Source organism: Mustela nigripes, chromosome 5 (genome assembly GCF_022355385.1).
Source record: "Mustela nigripes isolate SB6536 chromosome 5, MUSNIG.SB6536, whole genome shotgun sequence".
Classification (NCBI taxonomy): Eukaryota; Metazoa; Chordata; class Mammalia; order Carnivora; family Mustelidae; genus Mustela; species Mustela nigripes.
The window spans coordinates 113,520,159-113,531,532 of record NC_081561.1 but is presented as its reverse complement, the minus strand read 5'-3'; the positions used below and the strand labels follow the sequence as shown (position 1 = coordinate 113,531,532).

Genomic DNA, 11,374 nt, shown 5'->3' with positions numbered 1-11,374 from the left:
TTGCTTTTCTTACTATATAGTAGATTCAATTTGAAAAGAGTATAGTAATTGGGATTGTGTTTGGCTGCAGATGAAAGAACTCAATTAACCATCTTCAGCAATTTGTTTTTTTCATATAACACAGAAGTCTGGAAGAAAGCCATTTAGGATTGGTCCATGTTGCAAATGGGAATTAACCAAGCTCCTTCTTTCTCCCACTCACAAGCTGCTGCCTCACAGCAGAGTCAAAACTACAGAAAAAAATGGAGGAGGTCATGAGGCTCATGCCAGCTGAGAGCTGAGTTTGTCCCTTTATTTCAAAAAAGAAAAAAAAAAAAAAGCTTTCATGACTTCCTCTACCGCAATTCAATTTCTGACTACATTTCACTGGCTAGAACTTTGTCACATGGCAACCCTTAGAGGCAAAGGAGGGAGGAAAACACCTTCCCCCCCGCCAACTAAATTAAGATCTTATTAGTAAGGCTGGAGAAAAAAGGATATTGGGTAAGAAACTGTAGTGACATAAGTCATACTTACATCATTGCTGCAGTATGAATAAGAAATTGTTATTTCTTATCATACATACATCATTGCATTCTATTACTTGCTGTGTCATTTACTGAGCAGAGCTATCTCTGACATGTGGGTCATACACTATTTCATCAACTGTCAGGAATTCAGCTCCTACTCTATTCATGACGCGAGGATAGTTGATACTGAGAATTCCAAGAATTAAAATACCAGACCTTGCACTGGGCAGGCACTAACAAACATGACAACTATCACACATTTTCTGGGGTACACAGATAGAGATCATTATCCTTAAACTCTGACGTGCCCATGTTCACAAAACACGGACTGCCACGCATCTTTATGTTACAAACTAATACGATTTTTCCATTGGTAAGATAGAACTACAAGAGTTAAAATGATAATTTCTTTTTAATGATAAACATTTGAGATGTCCATTTGGTAGCCAAAAACTTCTTTGGACTTGAAAAAGCTAGAATAATGTATTGAGTTGAGTTTCTGACCTAGGATTGAGAACAAATAGGTTGGAAACAAATTTGTTCATCTTGTGTCATAACAGACTATAGGAAAGTCTAATGGCATAGGCATTTGATTTACATTAATACAACTTACTATCCCAGTTTATTATTTGAGAAAGACAGCTACAGTGCAAGAGCAACAGAAATCATTACAGAAAAAGCAAAAAAAGTGAACAAGTGAAAGAGTGAGAGCAAGAACAAGTGAGAGAGGGCAGGAGAGAGAGAGAGAGAGAGAAACGAGAAAGACTGTGTGGCTTTGGAAAGTTTCCTAACATCCGGTCTTCAAAAGTTATCCCAAATTTGAAGGACTGAAAAACAAAACAGAATGCTATATAAGAAAAAGCTTCAAACTCACGAGTCAGGGTAACTTGTGGATCACTCTTAATCTTGCTGCCTACCATTTTAGTGATCTTACACAAGTCACTCAAATTCTCAGAGTCTAAAAACCTTTGTTAATGTATTACAGACAAACACCATAATAACAAAATTCCATACTTTCCAAACACCACATAATTCCACAAAAGGTGTGCCTCGGAAAGATATGACAAATTACTGGATGAAAGAAAGCTTTTCAAATGTGTCACTAAGGACGATTCAGTGTACACCATGAGCTGGCATGGTTAAAGAAGGCTCAAGTGAAAATTAAAATCTGCATGTACTTTAGAGAGAGAGATAAGATCAAAGATGAGATTTCAGGTTGTGGAAATGGCAAAGGTAGAGGTAGAGAGGAAGGAATAAACATACTGTGTAATATTGTGAGGATAACTCAGTTTTAGACACAAGGTTTTATTGTATATTTATCCTATATATTAGAGATCAGTTTGGAAAAATTGCAAGTCTTGAAAATCGCATTAAAAGAGGACTTTACTTGTGGGTAATGAGAAAACCATATATATTCTAGAGAAAGCTATTGACGTGATGAGATTATTGTAGTCTGTTTCCCTCTAGTTCAAAGGTGCTTTATTTCCTCCAGTTATTTTCTTCCAAACTGGTTACTATATTGGAGTTAATCATGGCATTTAGAGAAGTTATTTTAGGAGAAAAGAATCGAGACAAACATATAAAAACCATGCAATTCTGGACTTTAAGCACACGTGGCTTATTTTAGGTATTAGAACAAAAAGATTTCACAGAATATAAGAGATTATCAAGCAGAATCAAATTTTCCTACCTCTCAGACCAGTGCAGATGGTAATTGGAGAACTGGAAGGAAACAAGAATGTTAGATCCTGCACCCCAGCTTGGTGCCCTTCCTTCCTCTTAAGTTGAAGGGAAGTTAGAGGAAGGAATGCATTCTTTTTGTTGAGCATTGAGATTTGTTTTTGCTTTCTGGTCGGACCCAGAAAGGTCTGTAGAAGTACAGTGGAAGTGGTTTCACAGACATCCTTATTTTTCATGACAGTTTTAAGGAGTGGTCAGCTATTTTGAAGCATATCACATCATTTGTGTATTTCTGATATTTTCTCATGATTAGGCTGGGTTATTTTTATTATTATTATTTTTTTTTTAGGAGGGAAATTGCAGAAGTAAATACCATTCTTACCACGCGATATTAATATGTGTTATAGGATCACAAATTATGGATTAACAGTTCATCTTTTTTTAAATTTTTATATAGTATTTTTAAAAATTGTGATAAATGACTCATGAAATAAAACCCACTACTTTGACTATCTTTATGTGTACCATCTAGTGGAATTAAGCACATTCACATTGTTGTGCAACCATTAACAAATCCATCTACAGAACTTTTCCTCTTCCTAAATTGTAACTCTTTACTCAGTAAATACTAACTCTCCATTGCTCTTTCCTTCCAGGCCCTAGCAACTCCCATGCTACTTCATTTCTCTATGAATTTCACTACTCTAGGTATCTCAGTACTTCATCGTAACATAGCCATCAGTTTCTCCTTTCATATGCTAACCCCCCATCCCACTTAATGAACCTTTTTCTGCCTAGTCCACAACCCCCATTCACTGTTTTTTAACCTCCAGCTTTATTGAGGTATAATTGATAAATAAATTGTAAGGCTTTTAATTGTACCTAGTGATAATTTGATACATGTATACATTGGGAAAGAATTTCTCTCATCTAGTTAATTAAGACATATAAACACATCTATCACCTCACATATTTATCTCTTTTTGAGTGTGTAGGAACACTTATGTTCTACTCTCTCAGCAAATCTCCATTATGCAACATGATATTATCAACTATAGTTACCACGCGAGGCATTAGATGCTCCGACCTTATTCAATTTACAGCTAAAATTTTATACCCTTTTATTAACTGCTCCCTGTCTTCCCAACTCTCTATTCCCTGGCATCATTTTTCAACACTCTGTTTCCATGATTTTAGCTTTTTTATTTAGATTCCACATGTAAGTACACCACACGGTATTTGTCTTTCTCTGTCTGGCTTATTTCACTAAACATAATGTCCCCAGGCTCTGTGCATGGTGTCACAATGACAAGACTTCCTTCTTTCTTGTAGCTGAGTAATATTCCATTTTATACACCACAACTTCTTTATTCATTTATATATTCATTGATGGACAATTAGGTTGTTTCCATATGTTGCTATTGTGACTACTGCTGCAATGACCATGGGGGTGCAGGTATCTCTTTGATATCCTCCTTAACTGTCCTTTATATTTAATTCTCTTTCTGCTGGGTAAATTACTGAATTCAGCTATTCAGTTACTGGTTACTTTGCATACAAACTGACAGAAAACAATAATATTGAAATGAAAAATTCTACAATAAGCCTCATGGGAACAGTACAAGTTTCATTTAATTCTGACTACTCTTTTTCTTCTATTATTACAAAATTCGGGCAAAAAAGTAACTCCCTCAAAAAAGGTATTTCCTCTCACTGATGAGTATCTTAAAACTACATGTGTTCTGAAAATTAAATTAGGCACTTTATTAGCAATTAATATTTATTGACTTCACTGCCAGCTTAGTTTCTTTCTCCTTTAAATCCCCCCCTTTTTTCTTAAAAGATTTTTTAATGTATTCATTTGAGAGAGAGAGAGAACATGGGAGAACACAAGCTGGGAAGAGGGTCAGAAGGAGAGGGAGGTGGAGACTCCTTGCCAAGCAGGGAGTCCAACAATGTGGGGCTGGATCCCAGAACCCTGGGATCATGACCTAAGCTAAAGGCAGCTGCTTAACTGACTGTGCTACCCAGGTGCCCTCTCTTTTAAATCTTGACTGTCTTATGTTCATAGGAAACAAAGAACTGAAAAATGTTTATGTACAATAACCTTAGTTCCCTTCCTTTTTTTTTTCTTCACTAAGATTTTGCTTAGCCTTTAGACAAGTTTCTCCTTTTTATATGACCCAATTTTATTTCTTGAGATTTCAAGGCATACCTGACCTATAATAAATAGACTTTGAGTTTTACGAAACAAAGTAAATAATTAATAGCTCAACTATTTTCATTAAATTAGGATCAAATTGAGTTTTTATAATCTACTATTGTTCTATAGTATGGTTTTTAAATAATTGTGGCATACATACAATGCCTGAGCACTTGTTATATGTTATGCTAGTTTTATAACATTATTCAATATAAAAATACAATATATTTGAACATAATTTTGAACTTTAAAATATGAATAATTGTACTATGGAAATAGTACAAAAAGTGGTCTCCTATCACTTTAAAATATAAAGTTAAAACATCACAAATAATGACCTAAAATCTACAGATTAGAAAATGAAGATATTTTCATGTTAGTATATTTGTGTAGTCAATGAATTTTGTACCTTTTTAAAAATTTATTCTTATTTTTGTATTTTGAGGAGGACGAGAAAATCATCTTTATTTTTTTAAAGATTTTATTTATTTATTTGACAGAGAGAGAGAGAGATCACAAGTAGGCAGAGAGGCAGGCAGAGAGAGAGGAGGAAGCAGGCTCCCCGCTGAGTAGAGAACCCGATGCGGGGCTCGATCCCAGCACTCTGAGATCACACCTGAGCCGAAGGCAGAGGCTTAACCCACTGAGCCAACCAGGTGCCCCCAAATCATCTTTATTTACTTATTTTAACAAATACACCAAAGAATCCTGCAATCCTTCGAGCATTGGATGCAATCTTGGGCCACAGATCTGCACACTCCTTTGCCACTGGTTCTGCGATAGCAGGACCTTTCATTTTACCTTTATTGTTTACCATGACCCCCATGTTATCTTCAAAATAAACACACTAACTTTCCACAGTATTCTTTCATTGTGGAATTACCACTGCTGGAGGTGCCTTCTTTCTGGGCTCTGGTTTGCCTTTCTTCACTGTGGCCTCACCATGGTACCCACACCAGCACCAGTAATTCTGCTTAGTCATCCCTTGATCCCCTTTACCAAGATAATAAACAGATTTTTGGCTCCTGTGTTGTCAACACAGTTGATCACAGGTCTTACTGGTAGACCCAGGGAAATCCAGAATTTTGCAATGGAGAACCCACCATATCCTTGCTCAGACATCTTGAACATAGGAAAGGGATAAAAAAAAAATAAGCTGTACTTTTTAAGATAAATGCATTAATCATTGAAGTAAAATTGAAGACCACATCTTTGTAGTAATTATTTTTGTCTTTTTAAGTCTGCCATAAAATCTAAAGAAATGCATGTTATTTATTTTATAACTTAGAGCAAATACGTATGACTTTTTTGCAAGTATTTGAAATTTTAGGTAAAAAATGTTACAAACTGCTATTTATCCAACAATATCATGACTTCTTTAATATTAAGATTAATCATGAGATCAGAGGAACTTAAAATGGAAAGGATCTCAGAGATTCTTTTTTAAGTTATTTTCCTATATGGATAAGCATACTATTTAATACCATCCGCTATTTCACCCACCACACTCCTTTCCTCTGGTCATCAACACATATGGCAGATTTAAAAAAAAAAAAAAATGGAAGCTACAAAGGGTAAATTGTTTTCTTTAAAAACTAAGAGGCATGTATGGCAGATTCCACTAAACATGCTTCCTAAAGCACATGGACATACACACAGAATACCAACCACACAGAGACAAATGTGTTAAAAAGATAATTAGTGAAATTGGGAGAGCAAATCCTTACAAGGAGCTAAAAGGAAAAGAGCCAGTCTGAATTGTAGCTAGAAGGTTACAAAGAATTTGCAAATAAGCTATCTTTGGAGAATTAAACAGGAAGATCATGGCATAATCAACCTGGACAGGGATAAGACAATCTATCTTAGAAAGATAAAGATTCTCTCAGAAGAGCAAGCCTTGAATGAATCGTGATTGCATGAATTCACACGTCCAACAAAATATCAATATCAATCAGAAGGAACGTAGGTTAAGCATGAAAAATAAAATAAGCAGAGTTCAATGTCAAATATAATCACTATCCATCCAAGGACAGCCCAAGGAAGTAGGTGACACAGGCCAAAGGCTTTTCCTGTCCAGTTGTAACAGTACAGCTTCATCTAATCCTATCAACTATTTAAATCTTATAACTAATTCTGTTTTTGTGATTTTGTATTCACCAAGCCATCTTCTAATTGAGCTGTGTTTTCCCACTGAAGCATCTGAGGAAGAGAATGACTGCTCAGCCCGGGGACTGAAATAGTGTATACACTAACCTGGCCTGTTGTATTTCTGATTGTGAATGAACAGCCCCCTGGTTGGAAGTTGACAATGCATATAAATTTCCCAAAGGGAAGATATGTTGGCCATAGGACTCAAACGTCTCATACCGCAACAATTAAAGTTTATGCCACAAAATAGCACAGATTTGATTAATATGAGTTGTCACTGGATCCTGACCAATCAGGTTTTGGATCCTGCAAAAAATAAGACCGATTCTGAATCACCTCATAAATTCATGATCCAAGGAATCTGGAGTGAAACTGAGCTTGCTATAGTTTCCCCAGTATTACCACATTAATCATAGGGGTTGTCTGTTCTCTGAAATATCTAGAACTCACTTTATCAGGAATGATTCTGTAAAGCTGGTATTGTGATTCACATTTGATACATGAGAGAACTGAGGTGTAGTGGTTATATCACTTTTTCAAGCTGACACAGTTAGAAGTGGACTTAGAATTGAATCTGGGTCCTTGTAGTCAGGGCAACTCAAGTTATTACAAAGGTACTAAGTGGGTAAAAAAGGTATAATGAGGGGGCTCCTGTAAGGCTCAGTCTTTAAGTATCTGCCTTTGGCTCAGGTCATGATCCCAGGGTCCTAGGATCCAGTGAGTGGGCTCCCTGCTCAGCGGGAGGCCTGTTTCTCACTCTTTTGCTTCTTCTGCTTGAGTTTCCTCTCTCACTGTCTCTCTCTGTCAAATAAATAAATAAATAAATAAATAAATAAAATCCTAAAAAAAAAAAAAAGGTATAATGAAAACTGCTTAAACCCGTGTAAGTTGTAAACTTATAACAATGTAGGTCCCAAAAAAGTCAAATATTCTGATTTTATATGAAACTCTTGATTTAGAAATATTGTTATCTAATTTAAATATAAGTTTGGACAAAATGAGATGAATAAAACACTTATGCATAAGCTCATTTGGGCTATGGGACACCAATCTGTGGCCTGGGAGCCCAAGTAAATACTTCTGTTATTTAGTGTCAGAAGGTTTTTCTAAATTCTGGAAAAAATAATTACTAGTCAGAAATTATATTCTCTGATGAGGGCCTGGAGTGCTAATAGTTCAAGCTATTCAGTGCTGATCTTATGTGTATGATTTAGAAGCAAAAACAAGTGTGATTTGCTTTTTTGTAAAAAATTGTGAGACCATATCCTACCTCTTCTAAACAAGGGATTTCGGATGTATCATAAAGCAACTAGAATTTTCCCAAAGAAGTAGTTACCTGATATTTCACCACAAGAACAAGTAACTGAAAATATTATTAGAAATTATAAAAACAAATAAACCAGTACTGTGATGATTTGGAACTAACTTTTAGCACAGTAATTACCTATAAGACACGGTCCGACATTAGAGCATGGATAATTTGTGGTATAGATAATTATATATGAGTAGACTGCTTTAAAACTGTAAATCATTTTCATTTTAGTGTGGGCTTAATATTCTCAATATGTCTTTGGTGTGTCTTTCATAATTCCAAAGTTAAAGAGCTTCTGAACTTGGAGAAACCAACTGAAAACTAATTATATGGGATAACCAGCACTCAATGGACAATGACATCTTAGTCAAGATATGGTTCTGTCTAGGTGAAATACATTTTATGTGTGCATATTATTCGTGTTCTCTCTGAAACTTGCAAGAAGGAAAGTTATTTGTTTCCACTCATAAGGATGCATTAATATTCCACAATATATACTTAAAGGGATCTCTTTATTCTGAGAAAGAGAGAGAGAGAATGGTATAAGACCATTATATCATAGCTTCTGTAGAAAGTATTATTTTATATTGTATGCCATCTACATAAGTTAAAAGATTGAAACGGTTTAAAATAATTGTTTTATTTAAAAGGAGAACATTCTCCAAATAACTAATTTGAAATAAAATGCTAATGTCAAAGGAGAATATATCAGTCAAAATGGTATAGAAATGCCAAAAATATTTAGAGAAGTAAAAACTGCAAGTTATGTTTTCATAGTATCGAAGGTTAGACAACCTAACGGTGAATCTGATTCTCCTACTTCAAATGCAGATTTGCTCTCGTGTCATGAAAAGAATAGTTTAATTTCAGTAGAAAACAGGCAGACCACCACATTCTGCAGCAGTTTTCCCTGTTGCATTTAGAGCCACAGAGTGATGAGGAAACCCATAAGGTGGGTCAAAGCAAGTGAATAATTCTCAGTTGAAAAAACAATTGCCTTTTGACTGTAGACTGGGCAATTTTTCTTCAGATCTCCTACTTCTTAAGGGACCCCACCTAAGAGACGGTGTGAGCCCTATTGTGAACAAATGAGATAGCCATCTCTGGATCAACTCCACAGAGGCTTCAAGCAATATCAGAAACTGACCCAAGGATGCCCTAGATATTGCACTTCTAAAAACAGGTCTTGAGATGCAGTGCCTTTTCTTTGATTGTTTAAAAACAGGGATTTTTTTTGTGTTCAAACACAGGAACTAAAATCACAAAAGCATGTTACTACAAAAATGTATAAAATCTATCTCATAAATACAAATTAAGCAAATCTTGTGGCTAAGATGTCTTTCTATTAATAATTTTCCTAATTAGAACCCCAGTGGTGCGAGTATTTTCTGGTCCAAAGATAATAATTAATTAAACTACTGATATATCCTTCTTCTTAAAATGTAGAGGATGTTATGTCATTAAGTTAATAGCTATTTATTAAGTACTTACTGTGTACCATTTACCTACAGCCGAGCTAAGAACTGCCACTTCCAAAATAAGCTTTATCTGATATAGTCTGCTAATGGGATGAATAGTGCTGGGAGGTATCAACAGGGGCCTCATCACCAGCCTTCACCTAAATCATTCCTGATTGATGGCTATCTCTGCTGTCCTTAAAGATCTCCAAGAGAAGTGCTCCCAATTCATTAACAAATTCTATAAAGGGGAAGGTCTCCCTAATAACCAGTGTCATCGCAGAGCCAAAATCTGTTTCCTCTAATTTTGCTGCTGTTAAAATTGTAAATAGCTGCACTATTAACATGTCATAATTTAAAACACCTAAGCTTAACTATGTTTCCTGTTTCTTTCTTTTTCTTTTTGTTTAGAAGAAAGATGTATCTCTTTTTACATCTAACACTAACCTATCACGCTTTCAGCATTGTTCTCACTTTATGTCTTGCTCCATTATTTATTTCTCTTTCTCCTATATGAGCTGGTCCTTCCTCCTAAGCATGTAAAGATGTTCACGTTTCTCTCATATTCTCTCATATTAAAAAAAAGCCCAATTTATTCTTACCTCATCCCTTCTGTTTGTTAATTTCACTTCTTTCCATCCTTAGGCTGGTTATATTGCTTTTCCTTCCATTCCCTCCTTAACTCGTTGTGAGCTGACTTTTCTTACCAGTGTACAGAAATTGCTCTTATGAAGATCACTACTAATAGCTTAACTGCAAAATCTAATTTCCACTTCTCATTCTCATATGAGAAGTAAGTACATTCAAGTAAGAGATACATAACATGATTGACCACTGCTTCACTATTAAAATGCCTGCAGTTTAAAGCAATTCAATATATTCTCTTTTACATTTTAGTCTCTCTTAGGTTTTGTGACTACGGTCTCTCCTGGTTTAACTTTTCCCACTCACTCATTATACAATCACTTGTGGTTTCTCTTCTACCCACTCCTTAGATAGTGGTGTAATTCAGAGTCCTCAGCTTCTATCTCTTTGTTTCGTGTATATTCTTTGTGGATGATCACATACACAACAGCAGAGTCCCCTGCTACTTGGTTATAGAAAACACCAAATCCATACCGCAACCCAGACCCTTTTTTATTGCTCAAGCTCCATATGCCTCCTGGTGTCCTTATCCAGCTGAATATGTGAACTTCATCCCTAGTTTTAATTGCTAGGATCACCATCTCACGTGTTCATATGCAAAGATACGAGTCACTATTTTTTCTCTCTTTCCCTTTACTTTCCATATCTAATTAAATACGAGTTTCTGGTCCATGACTTATACTTCTCCATTGACAGTCCCTAATCTCCAGTCTCAACATTCCTACTTCATCCCCAAAAGGAACCACTTCTTTCATCTTCTGCTAGTTTCGTCTTCCCATTTTGCTCCTTTTCAAGTCATCAACTAACTTGTTTTCAGAGGAATGCTTCTCAAACACAAAAACCACCACGTTACTTATACTTACAAATTTTCATCTATTCGCCAGTTCTTATACCAGGGAGAGTTCAAATTTCATATTTTGACCCTTCAGTCACTAATCCTCTTATTCCCACCTGCTTTTTCAGTCCTCTGCCCTGCCGCTCACATCCTACAGTCCTCTACACCCAGCTATACATACACATACAGGCACACATCCCTTGCTTATCTGTATCAAGTAACTTGCAAGTGCCCAGTTAAAACATGCCTCTGGGCTTCTGCTGCCTGTATCACAGCTCTGTCTGCCACTGAATTCAGACCTGCCTTGCTGGACAGTTCTCCACAAGCTCTGTCTTCTTGAACTACCCTTGGGGGGAATCCTCAACCAGTAGTGGGTAGAAGTGGTGGATAAATAGTCTATTATCCTGACTTTTAGGGGAACAGCATGCATGCCTTCTCTTTATTTTCAGGGGCACTGACAGACTGAGACTTTGTTGCTTGGGGCAAAACTCAGAATGAAAGCTTGTATTGTTTTTACTTCTTTTCCTTTCTCACTGTGCTCTTCCCCCCAGTCCTATTTACTGGGTTCACTCCCCCAAATAAATT

At 36.0% G+C, this 11,374-nt stretch overlaps 1 pseudogene; it reads right to left on the bottom strand.

The window, feature by feature from the left end:
* Nucleotides 1-5,065: 5,065 nt before the first annotated feature.
* On the bottom strand, nt 5,066-5,514 carry LOC132018698 (large ribosomal subunit protein uL14-like; annotated as a pseudogene).
* Between the last annotated feature and the right edge of the window lie 5,860 nt (nt 5,515-11,374).